Source organism: Sciurus vulgaris (genome assembly GCF_902686455.1).
Source record: "Sciurus vulgaris genome assembly, chromosome: 15".
NCBI classification, from domain to species: Eukaryota; Metazoa; Chordata; class Mammalia; order Rodentia; family Sciuridae; genus Sciurus; species Sciurus vulgaris.
Window position 1 is genome coordinate 5,953,867 of NC_136476.1, and position 11,844 is coordinate 5,965,710.

The following is an 11,844-nucleotide window of genomic DNA, read 5'->3' on the forward strand; positions in this document are numbered from 1 at the left end:
TGGATTTATCTCTGAAGGAAATGAAATTATCATTTGCAAGAAATACCTGCATATCCAGTGAGAAGGAGAGTGCAAGAGAAGAGAGAGTGGACATGATCAAAGCATTATGTATGCAAGTACAGAAATTTCAAAATGAAGCTCGTTAATCTGTACAATTAATATGAGTTAATAGTAACGACAATTTTTTTTTTTTTAAATCAGACATACAAGGCAGAATCCCAGAGAAATTCAGGAACTGGAGGCTCCAATTACATCTGAAGGTTGGGTATGAGATATTTCTGAAAGCAGACTCCATAATAGCCCGCCTCAGGATCCATTAGAACTCCATTTCCCATCCTCTTTTCTTCTCTGCTAGTGAGAAGATCCTTAGTGGCCTTTAGGAGACTTCATTCATAGAAAACATGAGGACTCTAGCCACAACTAAGAGTGGGAATGCAATTTGCACTGAAAAGAGGCTGAAAAAGTAAAATCCTACATATTGAATGGTGGGAACCACCACCATCTCCTGCACTTTGCAACTGTATGGCTCCAAGAATTCTGACATCTAGAGGAATTCCAAAACTCTCCCCAAAGGAGAATTCCTCTATAACAGAAATAACCAGCCTGAGAGACAGAGCCTATAGAAACCAGCATTTATTTGTCTCTCAATGAATGGAATTAAGGGTCATCCGTGCAATAACCTTAACCAGGCATAGACCCTTCTTAATAATCAAAGCCTCATTTTTTACATACAGTGGTAAGCAAAATAATAGCTACACAAGCATGTCCACATTCATCTCTGTAGCCTGTGAACGTAATATCTTACACAGTCAAAAGGAACTTAGAAGATATGATTATTTTAAAGGTCTTGGGGAGATTATCCTCAATTATCTGGAAGGACTCAATGTAATCACAAGAGTCCTGCTAAATATACATATATATAACTGAAATATAATGGGAAAATAAAGGAAAGGAACTTGTAATGAAATATATTCCAAGGCATAAAGAAATAGGACTGCTTATTACATTAACAGATATGATAAACAAGTGGTACTGTATCTAACTGGAGATTCTACATAAATGTAGCAGTAATAAATGCAGATTGATACATATTATAACTCAAACAGCACAAGTGGTGGTGTTTGGGGGACTTACGACTTTCCAAACAGTGTTCAAGTCTTTAAAAAGCCCCAAACGAAAAAAGGACAATCCTCCCTTGATTAGCCTGGGCATTGAATTCCTGAAAAATTCAACATATAATGCAATACTGTTAGAAATACTATGAGTTTTTATACAAAAGGCAGACCGGTTCTAGATTCAGATACTTATGAATTTTTTACCTACATGAAAGTACTTTTTACAAGATTTCAGCAGGACATTGTAAAATCAGTCGGGGTAAAGGACAAAATTTTGTTTGGCTGTGCATTATATAATGTCTTGAAATCATGGACTCGACTCTACTCATTAAATATCACTTGTGCCCCCAAATATGTACAGAAACTAAAATATGCCCTTATAAGCTTTCAAAATTCCTCCCAAAAGCCTGTGTAATCTCCTCCACAGTGTTCTTAATTAACCCATATTTTCTCCTATTGCCCAACCTCTAGCACCACTGCATAGTTGTGAGCACATGTTTAATTGCTGTGTTCCATTGAAGCCCAGGAAGTAGTTGCTTCTTTTATGTTCTGTTATTCTCCTTTTCTCTCTCTCTCTCTCTCTCTCTCTCTCTCTCTCTCTCTCTCTCTCTCTCTCTCTCTCTCTCTCTCTCTCGGGTAGTATCAGGGCATCTCCATTATGGCATCAAATCCTTTAACCTAATTTACTATCATCTCTTTAAAAATATTCATTAAGAATGACTGCTCCTGAATCTATTGATTGCTCCTGAATCTATTGAGAACAAATGATTTATACATATTGAAAAAATAGCAATACTGATTTCCAAAAAAAAAAAAAAATGACAAAGAATTATAGAACGGAAGATAGGAGTTTAGGAGACTTAAATCTTCATCTTTCATAATAGAAACCCAATATATTATTTCTAAAACTGAAGAATCAAGAACCACAAGTATAACTAGTTGTGTAGAAATATGGGAGCTAAGTTAATCAGCTTTTCATCCTGCGACAAAATACCCAACATAAACAACTTAAAGGAAGAAAAGTTTATTTTGGCTCATGGTGGCAGTTTTCAGTCCATGATCAGCTGGCTCCATTGCTTGGGTCTGAGGCAAGCATGGTGGAAGAGGGTAGTAGAGGGAAGCTGCTAAGCTCAGGGCATCTAATAAGAACAAAGAAAGAGAAAGAGGACAGGAACAAGATATAGTCCCCAAGGGCATGCCCCCCCATGACGTACTTCTTCCAACCATGCCCCACCAGTCAGCAGTCACCAGCCAGTAGTTCATTCAAGTTATTATGCCTTCAGATTGATTAATTCACTGATGATGTTACAGCCGTCTTGATCCAATCATTTCCTAAAAGCCCCACCTCTGGACATTGCTGTATTCTCTTTTGATACATGAATTTTTGAAGGATATCGCGAATCCAAGTCACAACAGAAGAAAGTACCAGAAGCATCTAAAAGAATAGAAAGTAGTTGCTACTGGAAGCAGGTCTTAGGGTATGGAAGAAGAGGTTTTAGTTGTTTTTCATTATAAATCTTATAACATCCTTAGTCTTTACAAAATACACCATTTAGCCTGGCTTACTTTAATAAAAATTTAATTTTAGTAATTGTTAACTTGCTCACCTATTTGAAGGCTAAACAATCACATTTTACCTTACATAAAATGTTTTTTCTTAAACCAAGTCTTATTATATGTTTAGTTATCTGGTTTCAACTTGTGCTACAACTAATTCTGGATGAAACCTTGACACTGTCATCATATTCTAATATTATCCTTAGTGAACCATGGCTGTGATGCCAACTGCACACCCAATCAAACTTCTAAAGTTACCAACTGGCTGCAGAGTCGGTGCCCTGGTTACAAAACACAGGCCAGCTGCAGGAAACATAGAGGGGAAAAAGTTATGCCTTGGCTACTGAGCACAATCCATGCTCAGTGTTAACGATACTATGTCAGTCCATAAATTATAATGGCTAACACTGGAACATTAACACCACCCAAAAACACACTCATAAGCAAGCCAGCGTGGCAAAATGAGGTCATGGAGAAGCTTACAGCTATTTTAAGATATATCTTGAACACTAGTATAGCTCCTTTGACACCACCTGCTCTCATTTGGAAGACTGTATATTTAAGTCCCCCAACAGCAACTGGGCTCAAACCCAGTGCTGACTCTACAATCCAGTTTACGATAAATGCTGTCCTGTTGTTAGATGTTGACCTTTAGATGCAACATTTAAATCCCCCTGCCAACGTCCCCCATCTTCTGCTTAATTGGCACAGTATAAAAGATGTGGCTGAGAGAGCATTCAACAGTGGTCATAGTTGCCTGCATATTATCATAATAAGAGAAGCAAGTGATTTAGTCCTTTGAAAAAAAGTTGGATAATATAATCCAACAAAATGAATTAATTTCACTATGAGGATCACATGACATCAGAAAAGTAACTTGCACTCTCATGAAGAATTTATTTTTTCCACATAAGTATTCTTAACACATTGAAATGGAACAAAAATAACTGTGTTTATTTCACTTATTTTAGCATTTGGGATGAATAAGTTGCCTTCACATATGACACTGCCAATATCCTCCAACAACCAAAAAGAAATTTATGTTCAAATTTCTTTTCAAAGCAAGGTTGATGAAATTGACTTCAACAAGTAACTTGAAAGTCATTTTAACGTTTTAACAAAATATAAAACTGGTATCATATTATAATATTATCAAGAAATATTACCATATTTCTCAGCCATACAGAGAATTGGTTGGCAAAAGTCACAATTAAAAGCTTTTACCATAATTATTTCTAATCACTTTTCTCTCATTCTTTCTTTTGTTCTTTCCTCTTTTTTTTCTGTATAATCATACATTCTGGAAAATAAATGGGTATTGTCATGTAAAGTTGTATTTTAATGTATTTATTATGTGCTTAAATCTAAACATCTGGCTTCCAATTCTTTATATTTTCTCCCAGCACCTAACACTGGTTCACCCTCCCGTGTAGTTCACAATGAATGTTGACTCCATCATATTTTGCACACATGCAAAAAAAAATATGTGCATATAAAACTAGAATCTTCCTTACCATTGACAACATAGACCTTTTCTATGATTTTTGAGAATGGTAGTTTTCTTTTTAACTAAACCAATATTTATTTTTCACTTAAATTTTCCAGGCAATACACTAATCAACAGAGATAATTAAAAGAGAAGATGTGGTCCCTAACCTAAGGATTTCACATTCAATCTTCACTGTCCCATTCTTTGTATCCAAAACTCTTATTGACAGCAATGTGAACTCAGTAACGCTCATATTGCAATTGTATTCTAGTTTGCTTTTTTGAATAGGTTGGCTAATGAGTGCAGGTGATGAGTGGCTGACAAGTAAAAAATTAGTAGATTAAACTAAGTTATAGTCACATCTCTGTTACAGTCAAGAAGATTTAATTCTGTTCTTGTACACAAAGCTAAGATAAAATAAGATTCCCAAGCATAGAGCAGTATCAAACATCAAAGGAATATTGATTTCTAAAAAAAGTAAAAAAGATATGATATCTTGAGAAATTCATGTAATTGTATAAGTTATCTTTACAAACAAGATTGAAAACCTTCTCTAGAACTTTTTAGAGGTTTGAGTATTGCTAATGAGAAGGAATTTCTTTCAGGTGTGGTCCATTCCTTATTGCTGTCATTTAAAGCCACACATTTCTAAAGTCTACCTCTCTCCCCTACCCCCTGCCACGTCACTACTCCAATCCAAACAATCCAAATCTTTGCCTTCATTCATATTACTGAATTTTGAGTCCATGTATACTTAGAGTTCTCTTCCAAGATTATATCAGTTTACTTTTGTCTTCTTAAAGAGAAGTAGATGTCAAACTCTAAGCATACCTGTTATTAGGACAATTTACCTTCCTTAGATGTGATACTATAATGCTATTACTGTATTCATCCTGTTAGTATCTTAGGCAACAATTCTCACTACATTCATTCAAATAAAGATTGAATTATCATTGGGTTGTCATCCTTTCATATGAATTCTGTAATTCTGTAGGCCTAATTCTATCAAGATTAAAACATAATCATGCCTCCTCAAGAGTCTCACATAATAGCCTCATGGCGAAAGGTGAAAACTATATAGGTCTAAAGTCAATGAAAGTCACAAGATCAATATAAAGTCCATTTCTTAAATATATCTTCTTTACCTCTAACTCAGGTGTTCCTTGCTTTTGATCCCTGGTCCACCTTCAATCTACCTAAACCCAATTCATGATTTTATAGAAAAAAAAAAAAAAAAAAAGATGAGAATTTATTGGGAATAGATTTAAAATTATCTGATCTAAATTTTTAAAAAATTCTCAACATCTGGCTTTTGCTTTTCTTTATTCCAGGCACGGTGTGCCTAGAGCACTTACTACATTCATATATTACAGTATTAACATTTGTACTATAATTTATCTGTTCACCAGGCAGACTCTCTCAAAAGACTCCCTACATTCCTAGAGAAGAATGTTGATTTTTTTTTTCCAATTTTATATGTCCAGTTACCTAGAAAGTTACTTGGAATAGAACCCATACCTCTTTGAATTGGTTCATTGAATATAAAAGACTAATAATCTGTATCAAATATTAAGATAAATCTAAATGACAATAAGAAATTAGTGAAGATTTATTGTATTGGGCAAATGAAGTGGAATAAAGGACCCAGATTCCCACACATATATTAAACATATATCACAGAATAATGAAAATTTTGGATTGTTCTTCAATTGTGCTGCAACAATAGACTAATCAGATGAAAAATGCAAAATGGGACCCCTGTCTCATGTCACAAGAAAACTATTAATCCCAGGTGGATTAATTACCCAAATCTAGAATGAAAAACTTTATATCATTTAAAATAGAGAATAATATGTTTACAATATAAGAATCATGAGGATTTTTCCAAAGGTCTGGGTGCATACACACACAAGGAACCCACAAATTGGAATTGCTTAAAAATTTAACTACAATAAAATTAAAAATTTCTGTACATCAGAATAATCTATTGTCTAGGGTCAGATGATTGGAATAAAATAATCACAAAATTAATATTAAAAACAATTGGCAGATTCCAATAAGTTAACAGGAAAAAGATAAGCAACCCTAGAACAATGGGCAAAATACTTGAATAGGCAATTCTCAAGAAAAGAAATCTGACTGATTAATAAACACCTGAAAAGATACCTCTTTAGCCATAAGAAAAATGGATATTAAAATCACAATGAGAAACCATGGCGTAATTATCAAAATTGCAAAATAAATAAAGTGAGGATATGCTGGTGAGAATAAAGCGCAGGGATGATTTGTGTGCGCTGCTTCGTCAAAGTGTAAGCCCTTAGCACCCTGGAGAGCATCCTGATAATGCCTAGGCATACCAGAATATCCGTTTACCCATGGCCTGACAATGCCGGTCTTCAATGTATACCTTTGAGGAAATTTCACACATGTTCATAAGAATGTAAGTCTAAGAATACAAGCACATTTATGCTCACAGTCTGAGTTTCAGCAGGACAAAACTTCAAAAACAACTTGCTGTCGTCGTAGAGCTATTTGCTAAAATTCTTCTTGGGTAGTGCACGGCAGGATTGCACAGCCCTGACCGGCTCCTTTGAAATTGAAATTAAGTGTGTCCGAATGACTTTGTATTGCCAATAGGATCTGAAAAGAAGGTACATGGACCGATTCTCAGTGAAAATTTTGATATTACGTTATTATCTCAGTGAATTCCCCTGCTGTAGTGACCAGAATATTGCAGATATTATATAGTTTCAGTCAGTCTTAAGTCTCATCCAGGTGGACATGTAGTGTGAACAAAATCTAAAATAAAATGTTTTATTTTAGATCATTGAGATTTGGGCATAACGTATCCTATCCCATCCTGATGAATAAACTATCTAAATATTCATAAATAGGTGAATGCATCACTAAATTATGTTGTATGCATACAATGGAATACTACATAGCAGTGAAAATTAATGAACTGATCACACATAACTATGAACGAATCATACACATGTAATGTTAGAAAAAAGAAAGTTTAAGAAGAACCTATGTACTATAGAAGACATGGAGTTTAAACAATATTATTAATAACTTCTTTCTTTTATTTAATACCTTTTTAAAATTCATTTCTCTTTATGTGGTGCTGAGGATACAACCCAGGTCCTTGCACATGCTAGGCAAGCACTCTACCACTGAGCCCAACTCCAGACCAGTAACTTATTTCTTAAGGGGATTATACATATATTTTGGCAAGTTTAATATTTATATCACACTTTTTTTTAAATAAATACAAAATTTTCATTAGCCAATTACTCAGTTTTGAAAGCAAGCTGTTTTGAAAGCCTTTGTTAAGAATTTGCCTAGTCTAGAAAACTGCCAATGTCCCTTAGAAGTCTATTTAGAGCTGCCAAGTAACAAAGTTGAAGACTAGAGTAAAAGATCCATGACAAAGAAGTTGGTAGTTCATTCTTTATATACTATCAGTTTTCATCTTCTATGGTCATTAAGAAAGAAAGGGAAAAAAGGCAGTGAAAAGAAGACATTGCTTAATTTGAAAGAAAAAGTAATCACATTAGAAGATTATTTTAATTTTCTAGAACTCATGAAAACAGAACTTGGGGTTATTCCCCTTGACCAGTAATTCACTTCTCTTTTTCATCATTTTCTTTTCTTGTCACAAGGAGGACAGTTTTGATCAGTGCTGCTGGCACATTTGTGTCACATTTGTAAAAGCAGCTAAGTTTTCAGTGAAAGTGACTAATAAACTGGTGGGTAGTCACCCACTGAAAGCCATGAATTGTTCCCATCCACATATGGACAAGCATAAAAGGCGCCTGTTGTTCTAACTCATTCAGTTGGCTTAAATGTTGGTTACAGTTATTATGATGATGTAAGATATACATGGCAAAGTAATTATATAGGATACTAAAAAAAAATGGCAACTTGACAACATCAAAATTGCTTACCGACAATTGATTTCTTTGTTGCTATTATTTTAATAATAACACAGAAGAAGGATAAACCCTTTATGGTCACTTAGAAAAATGAACAAACAATGTTCTCAACAAAACAATTATGTAGAGTACTAAAAATGCTGTTACGTGAGACTTTGAATTTAATAAGTACTTTGAAATTCATTCTTTTGAATGAAAAAAAATTGAATTTCACCATTATTCCTACACTAAAAGCCTAAAATTTTAGTCTCAGTTTGGCACAAAGAAAAGTGGCAAGAGCTAATCGCACCAGGTTCAGTTGTGTTGGTTTTGCTATTCCGAGGACGGTCCACAGAGCAGAAGAATGAGCATCACCCGGGACAGCATCTCATGCCCCTCTAGAATGACTGCATCAGAATCTACTTTTAATATCATTGATCAGATGTGCTTGTCCTCATTAAAGTTTGACAAGCCATGGTCTAGGTGAGGGATATTACTTCATTGTCCTGGGCTTTCTGCATATTCTCTTTGTTGCAAAGTTATGTCTCAAACACATACACTTACGATGCTTACAAGTGGGCAAAAAGGAATACTTCTTTAACAGTTATAATTGCTAGTTTTGTCTGATTCTAATACTATTTTTTCATACATTCTTTTCCTAAACAAATTGTCTGTATTCCCCCATCCACAACAATCATAAAAATATCCCCTGAGAAAAAGCTGAAATAAATTTTCTTATTTCTTTCAACATTGATTTTCCTTGACTTTATTTTCCTTCTTTATGCTTTCTTACATCAATCAAAGAAATTCAATAAGAATAATAGTTTTGGATGCTGGGGGAAAAATTAGTATTTTCATTACAGGTTTTGCAGTTTGGATACATTTTAAAAGTTTATTATACCCCATCTTTTATTTTTATTTATCTTTCAAAACATACTGCTTAATAGTTTTCAGATTGTAAGTCTGATTTGTTAAAGAGGTATTTAAGCTAGGATTGGTAGAGTCGGTGTGGAACAGTGAGGGATGCTAAGATTATGTTCGTTGCTGACTGGTCAGAAGAGGGAAGCGTGCCTCAAAGTACTAATGAGAGGTAGGAGGAGGGATGTCTGGGACACACAGGCTCAATCAACCACCCAGCGGGAGCTAGAGAGAGGAGGTACCTTTTGACTAAAGACTTTATTTAGGTCTAGGCTATTACCTAGGTAGATTTGCCAAGACAGAGTTGCACTCATTAATGTGAAGGACTTCAAGGTTCAGATTAGCATCCAAAAAGCTTATACCAACCTAAACTCCCATTTGCAATGAATGATCACATTTTACATTCTTTATCAATAAGTATGACATATTTTTAAATTTTTCCAATTTCACATATGAAAAATGGCTTCTCATTATTGTTTTAACTTGTACCAAAATGGTTTGTTTTAATCCTTTTCTCCTTTTTCTACTATGAAAAGTGTACTGTATTTTAAGACTATGAAGTATTTTTAAAATGGTTTTTATTTTATTTAAACAGTTCCTCATTTTGTTTGCTCTTAAATATTATTTGTGATCATTTTTGAATCACTTTAATTCATTTGATGATTTGTAAACTGTATCTAGTTAGTGATTGTTCTTAGTTTAAAATATATATCTTATAGGACTCCATTTCAGATTCATATAAACTTAATTTCAATGAAACAGAAACTTTACTCTTATGTACCTATATTTCCTCCTCTGCTTTTGTGTTGTTATTGCTCTATATAATATTATATACATATATTACAAACCCAACTATCCATTATTATACTTATAAAAGTCTTTCAAGAGATGAGAAAGAGAGCTAGTATGTATTAATGGGGTTTCTTATTTATCATTTCTGGTCCTTAACTTATCTCCATAAATCTAAATTACCAGCTCCAATACAGCTTTGCTGCCACCACCCCTTTTTGTTGTTATTGTAAAATATATTAAATTTTTATAGTTACAGGCCAATACACAATACTATGCATGTTTTATGAACTTGCTTTTATATAAAGTAAAATAAAAAGGTAGAAGAAATATTGAATATATTGTCTTTTATAATTACTTAGATAATTGTCTTTATCAGTACTCATTATTTTCTTAATGTGGTAAAGCCTGAGGGACTTCTTTCTTATAAGGTAAATCTGTCAGCAACAAATTCTCTGTTTTTTTAATATCTGAGTGCATCTTTATTTCTGCTTCTTTATTGGAGGATAGTTTTGTTGGGCACAAAAATATTGTCAGACTTTCTTTTCCCCATAATTCGAATATACCATCCTATTCATTTCAGGGTTTCGTTTTATTTACCAGAATTTAAATGTTTTTCTTTTTAGAGATTCTCTTTTATATATGAATTCCTTTTGCTGATCTTTATGTTTTTCTCTGTTTATCTTGTAATATTTCTAATGTGCTAAGTCTGGATGTGGATCTTTTATATAGACTGTTTTTCATCAAATTAGGGAAGTTGTCAGTTACTATTTCTTGAAACGATTTTTCTGAATCATCTCTTTTTCCTTTCTTTCTAGTATTGCCACTGTGTATATGATGTTGCACTTCATGGTGTCTCAGTTCCCTGAGGCTCTGCTCATTTTTCTTTATTCTTTGTCTCTCTCTGTAATTCAAATTGTATCCTACCTATTTATTTATCCTTAAGCTGGTTGATCCTTCTACCAGTTCAAATATCTGGCTGAGTCCCTGGAGTAATATTCTTACTTCAGTTATTACATTTTCATGTTTTATGAAACATGTTTATATTTTATGTTTACATTTTCAATTCCAATTTCCATTTGGCCCATAACTATGTATATGTGTGTATGTATGTAAATACATAATTTGCTAATTATGATTTTTAAATGTGTAAAATGTATTTAATGCTAACTTTGGTTTGAAATAACTAGATTCTTATAAGTTGTAAGAAACAATAGAGATCTCTTTTATATACCCTCCATCCTTTTTCTCCCAAAGTGAGTATCTTAGAAAAGTACAGTCAAATATCACAATAAAGATATTGACATGGATCTAGTCAAGAAGGAGAACTCTTTCATACAGAATCTTTTCCAACATAGAGACCCTTCAATGCTGCTTTGGTACCCATACCCACTTTGCTCCCATGCGCGACCACTCCTTGGTCTTCGGCAACCATAATCTGTTCACCATTTGTTTTTCATTTCAATAATGTCATATACCTGGAATCATGTTAGTATGTAACCTTTTGGGATTGATTTTTTTCATTTAGCATAATTCTCTGGAGATTTCTTCCAATTGCTGTTCATACCAACTCCACCCATGTTCCCTTTTAGGGGTAGTTGTGTTCCGTGATATGAACATACCACAGGTAGTTTTTCACCTGCTTCAAGATAACTGGCCAGTTCTTTGCTGTTATGAATGAAATTGCTACAAACATTTGTGTATCAATTTTTGTGGTACATAGTCTTCATTTCTTTAGGATAAATGCCCAGCAGTGCAGTTATTGGGTCATAGGGTAATCAAATGTTTAGTTTTTAAGAAATTGTCAAAATTACTGGTTTCCAAAGTAACTATACTGTTTTACATTCCCACCAGTGGCATATGAGTGATTCAGTTTCTTCACATCCTTGTACAACAGCATTTGGTAGTATCATTATTTTTATTTTAGTCATTCTAGTAGGTATATAGTGATAACTGTGATTTTCATTTCAATAATGGTTAATAATGTTGAACATATTATTGATGGCTTATTTGCCAACTATATTTCTTCTCTAGTTAGATGTTCCTGCCTTTTCCCCTT